The 6,097-nt window shown below is 47.0% G+C and overlaps 1 pseudogene; it reads left to right on the forward strand.

The window, feature by feature from the left end:
* Positions 1-1,213: 1,213 nt before the first annotated feature.
* LOC116983770 lies at positions 1,214-1,364 on the forward strand (annotated as a pseudogene).
* The last annotated feature ends 4,733 nt before the right edge of the window (positions 1,365-6,097 follow it).

Consider the following 6,097-nt stretch of genomic DNA (forward strand, 5'->3'; position numbering starts at 1 on the left):
AAAATCGTGCACACGGCCAGTGGCAGAACTGCAGCGCTGCTGAAGGTAAGTATTGCAACATACCTACTCAGTTCAAGAATAAGGGGTAAGCCATTTAGAACGGAGATGAGGAAACACTTTTTCACACAGAGAGTTGTGAGTCTGTGGAATTCTCTGCCTCAGAGGGCGGTGGAGGCCGGTTCTCAGGATGCTTTCAAGAGAGAGCTAGATAGGGCTCTTAAAGATAGCGGAGTCAGGGGATATGGGGAGAAGGCAGGAATGGGGTACTGATAGGGGATGATCAGCCATGATCACATTGAATGGCGGTGCTGGCTCGAAGGGCCGAATGGCCTCCTCCTGCACCTATTGTCTATTGTCTATTGTCTATTGTCTATTGTCTTCCGACTGGCCTTTAGACTTTACACTTTAGCGATACAGCGCGGAAACAGGCCCTTCGGCCCAACTCCTTCATGCCAACCACGAACGGCACAGTGGCGCAGCAGTAGAGTCACTGCCTTAGAGAGCCAGAGACCCGGGTTCGATCCTGACTGCTGCTAAATTAATCTAAACTAATCTAAATTAAACTAAACTAAATTAAATTAAATTAAATTAAATTAAATTAAATTAAATTAAATTAAATTAAATTAAATTAAATTAAACTGAATTAAATTAAATTAAATTAAATTAAACTATACATAGAAACATAGAAACATAGACAATAGGTGCAGGAGGAGGACATTCAGCCATTCAGTGATCATGGCTGATTGTCCCCTATCAATAACCTGTGCCTGCCTTCTCCCCATATCCCTTGATACCACTAGCCCCTAGAGCTCTATCTAACTCTCTCTTAAATCCATCCAGTGATTTGGCCTCCACTGCCCTCTGTGGCAGGGCAGGCATACAAAACTAAACTAAAAATATATTAAATTAAATTAAATTAAACTAAACCAAACTGTACAATATAGACAATAGACAATAGGTGCAGGAGTAGGCCTTTCGGCCCTTCGAGCCAGCACCGCCATTCGATGTGATCATGGCTGATCATCCATAATCAGTACCCCGTTCCTGCCTTCTCCCCATATCTTTAAGAGCCCTATCTAGCTCTCTCTTGAAAGCATCCAGAGAACTTTCAAAAACGAAACTAAAAATAAAACTTACTAAAAACCTAAAACAAAACTAATATTAAACTGAACAAAACTAAATTAATCTAAAGTAAGCTAATTTAGTTACTTAGCTACTTCTTGGCAGGGGAGAGACCGTGGTCAAATAGGCGGTTCCCCCAGGACGAAGCTATCCCATTGAACTCTGGGTGTGCTGAAGCCTGCGATGGCCCCAAATGTGCAATACCCAACTGCAAAATTTGTGGTAGTGGGCGACTGCGTTCGAGATTAAACATTTAAAAAAAAAAATTTAATAAGGGGGGTCACGGTGGCGCAGCGGTAGAGTTGCTGCGTTACAGCGAATGCAGCCCCAGAGACCTGGGTTCCAACCTGACAACGGGCCTTGTCTTTACGGAGTTTGTACGTCCCCCCCCCCCCCGTGACCTGTCTGGGTTTTCTCCGAGATCTTCGGTTTCCTCCCGCGCTCTAAAGGCGTACAGGTTCGTAGGTTAATTGGCTTGGTGTAAATGTAAAAATTGTCCCTGGTGGGATAGTATTAAAGTTCGGGGATCGCTGATCTGCGCGGACCTGGTGGGCCGAAATCGCTTCTAAAACATGGCAGGGGGGGGGGGACAAAATGAGGCCTAACATCTGGGACAGGGGTCGGGGATCTGGGACGGGGGTTGGGGATCTGGGACAGGGGTCGGCAATATTTGGCCCACGGGCCGGATCCGGCCCTTAACCCGAAATCATTCGGCCTGCAGACGTTTTTTTTTCAATTAGTTTTCAGGACCTGGGAACTGCAGCCGGTCCCAGGGCACGCAGGCGACCTGGGCAATACAGCCAGACCTGGGGCAAGCGAGTCAACCTGGGCGCAACAGCCAGACCTGCCAGCCGACCTGGGCGCCACAGCCAGTCCCGGGGCAGGCGAGCCCACCTGGGAACTGCAGCTAGTCCTGGGGCACGCAGGCGACCTGGGCTAGATGTAGGAAGATGTTCCCGATGTTGGGGAAGTCCAGGACAAGGGGTCACAGTTTAAGAATAAGAGGGAAGTCTTTTATGACCGAGATGAGAAAAACAATTTTTACACAGAGAGTGGTGAATGTGGAATTCTCTGCCACAGAAGGTAGTTGAAGCCAGTACATTGGCTATATTTAAGAGGGAGTTAGATGTGGCCCTTGTGGCTAAAGGGATCAGGGGGTATGGAGAGAAGGCAGGGATGGGATACTGAGTTGGATGATCAGCCATGATCATATTGAATGGCCGAAGGGCCGAATGGCCAACTCCTGCACCTATTTTCTATGTTTCTATGACCTGGTAACTGCAGCGTTCACAGGCTTCCAGATCCCAGGAGCTGGCGGCCTCCAACTGGAATCGACCCTGAGGTCTCCGATCGCAGAGCCTGTGGACTTACCATCACGGAGCTGGCTGACTTCGGAGGCTGTGGTGTCAGATTTACTGCAACATGTTTCATAAAACATGGGGGGAACAGCCCCCCCCCCCCCCCATGATTTCCACCCAGGCCACCTGCTTCCGCGCTGCATCTCTATACTAAACTAAACTAAACTAAACCAAACCAAACTGAATTAAATTAAAGTAAGGTAAAGTAAACTGAACTGATCTAAACTAAACTAAACTGAAGTACTTTGCCAGATGTGAGATACAACTACAAGTTCCTTCTCAAACTTGGAAAATCCGGAATGACGGCCAATGGAAAATGTGCTGGGTTCCATTCAGGAATTTTCCCCCAGCTGAGAAAATCCGGACACTCGGCCAACTATTTCTCAGAAAGAGTTTGGATGCAGAAGTTCGAGAACTCATTCAGTCACCCGCTTATCCCCGGCGGGGAACCTCCACTCCAGCTTCCGAAAGGAAAATCCCGAGGCTTCCCATCATAATTTCTCCTAACATTTCTTCAGGAATCGGATTTTCCATCCGGGGGAAAATATCTGGCACGGGCGCTAATGCTTCCCATCCTTCCCAGCTCCCCCGAGGGGAACGGCGCAGTAAAATGGCAGAAAGCTAAATATGAAAATTGTGTTCCCTTTTTTTCGTTAATTGTTCCGATGTAAAATAAACCAAACACATATTAATCGTGTGGGAACGAGTGAGTAATGAATGGAATTCAGTCAGACTTTCCCATGGATTTAGTGTCTTTCACCAAACTATTACTCAGTCATGTTTAAACAACCAGAATAACTTCCCTTTATGCAGTGGTTTCAGGCAGCAAAGGATGCCAGGGCCTTTCACACACGTCACCGACTATCTCGTAAGGTCATAAGTTCATGAAATAGGCCATTCGGCCCATCAAGTCTACCCCGCCATTCAATCAGGGGGTGATTGAAGATGGCAGCCTCGCCAACAGTCTGTCTGTCTTTTCGTCTTTTTTTTGTTATTTTTATTGTGTTTTTAAAAGTTTGTGTTAATGTTCTCTAGTTTGTTTTATGTGGGGGGGGGGGGTCGGGGGAAACCTATTTACCAATCTCTTGCCGTAGATGCGATTGTTTTCCGGGTCGTATCTCCGGTCCCTCTGCGGCCTAACATCATGGAGCTGGAGGCCTTGCTCGGGACTGACTTTGAGCCCCACCACGGGGCGTGGACTGACCATCGGAGCCTGCGATCCCTTGCCTGGGATCGACGCTCCAACCGTGGCCTGCGGATTTCACCATCGCAGTCTCGCAGTCTCGGGTTAAGACCGTAGATGTCGGGAGCTCCAACGGCGCACAAGGTTCGACCAGCCCCGACCCGGGGTCCGATCGCTCGGGGAGCTGAGATCATCCCCGATGCGGGACCTTGATCGCCCCGACGCGGAGGGCCCGAATGCCACCGGCTACGGGAACCAAGATCACCCCATCAACAGAAGGCTCGAGGCCCCTGAGAAGGGAAGAGATTGAACTTTATTCCACCTTACATCACAGCATGGAATGTGGAGGAGTCAGTGTGGTGGATGTTTATGTTAAAATGTATTTTCTCTGATCTGTTGCTTTTTATTAGTATGACTGTACGGCAAATCAAATTCCCCGTATGTTGCAAAACATAATTTGCTAATAAAGTAAGTATGAGCATGAGCATGAGTATCATGGCCACCCAGTGCCGACAATCGCTCATTATATAGTTTAAGGTTTGAAAACCCTAACCCAAAACTGCTCACAATACTCCAAATGCAGTCTGACCTGTGCCATTTAAAGCCTCAGCGTTATATCCCTGTTTGAGTATTCCACTCCTCTCGTAATAAATGCGAGCATTTGCTTCATACCTCTCTGACCTGGACTCAGTATCACCGGGAGCGTTTGACAGCAATGGGGCTGTACTCGCTGGAGTGTAGAAGGATGAGAGGGCACCTCATCCTAACATACAGAATTGTGAAAGGCCTGGATACAGTGGATGGAAACAGAGAAACATAGAAATAGGTGCAAGAGGAGGCCATTCAGCCCTTCGAGCCAGCATGATCATGGCTGATCATCCAAAATCAGTGCCACATTCCTGCTTTCTCCCCATACCCCTTGATTCCGGTGTTGGGAGAGTCTAATAATAATAATAATAAATTTTATTTATGGGAGCCTTTCAAGAGTCTCAAGGACACCTTACAAAAATTTAGCAGGTAGAGAAAAAACATGTAAGGGGAATGAAATAAATAGTAGAGACATAACTAGTACACAAAGTAAAGACAGAATTCAATACAAAACACAGTATGAGGCAATTAATGCACAGATGAAAAGGGACGGGGACGTGGGGCTAAGGATAGGCAGAGGTGAAGAGATGGGTCTTGAGGCGGGACTGGAATATGGTGAGGGACACGGAATTGCGGATCAGTTGGGGGAGGGAGTTCCAGAGCCTGGGAGCTGCCCTGGAGAAGGCTCTGTCCCCAAAACTGCGGAGGTTGGACTTGTGGATGGAGAGGAGACCGACTGATGTGGATCTGAGGGACCGTGAGGGTTGGTAGGGGGAGAGGAGGTCAGTGAGATAAGGGGGGGGCCAGATGGTGGAGGGCTTTGTAGGTGAGTACCAGGATTTTGTAGGTGATCCGGTGGGAGATGGGAAGCCTAGAGTCTAGGACCACAGGTATTTTTAAGGCAGAGATAGATAAATAGATAGATAGATAGATAGATAGATAGATAGATAGATAGATAGATAGATAGATAGATAGATAGATAGATAGATAGATAGATAGATAGATAGATAGATAGATAAATAGATAGATAGATAGATAGATAGATAGATAGATAGATAGATAGATAGATAGATAGATAGATAGATAGATAGATAGATAGATAGATAGATAGATAGATAGATTAGTACGGGTGTCAGGGGTTATGAGGAAAAGGCAGGAGAATGGGGTTAGGAGGGAGAGATAGATCAGCCATGATTGAACTTGATGGGCCGAATGGCCGAATTCTGCTCCTATCACTGATGAACCTTTGGTGCCCTCAAGAAGTGAGTACCAATCTATCTCTGCCATAAGAATATCCATTGACGATCTCCACAGCCGTCTGTGGCAATGAATTCCACAGATTCACCACCCTCTGACAAAATTAATTCCTCCTCATCTCCTTCCTCAAGGAACGCCCTTTAAATCCGAGGCTATGACCTCTAGTCCTGGTCTCTCCCACTAGTGGAAACATCCTCTCCACATCCACTCCATCCAAGCTTTACACTATTCTGTATGTTTTAAAGAGGTCACCCCTCATTCAGGGGTGGTGGTGGAAGCAGATATGATAGTGGCGCTTATGAGACTTTGGATAGGCTCGTGGATTATGCATGGAAAGGAAGGATATGTTGCCAGGACTAGAGGGTGTGAGCTACAGGGAGAGGTTGAGCAGGCTGGGTCTCTATTCCCTGGAGCACAGGAGGATGAGGGGTGATCTTATAGAGGTGTACAAAATCATGAGAGGAATTGATCAGGTAGATACACAGAGTCTCTTGCCCAGAGTAGGGGAATCGAGGACCAGAGGACATAGGTTCAAGGTGAAGGGGAAAAGAATTAACAGGAATCCAAGGGGTAACTTTTTCACACAGAG

This window comes from Amblyraja radiata, chromosome 1, assembly GCF_010909765.2.
Source record: "Amblyraja radiata isolate CabotCenter1 chromosome 1, sAmbRad1.1.pri, whole genome shotgun sequence".
NCBI lineage: Eukaryota > Metazoa > Chordata > Chondrichthyes > Rajiformes > Rajidae > Amblyraja > Amblyraja radiata.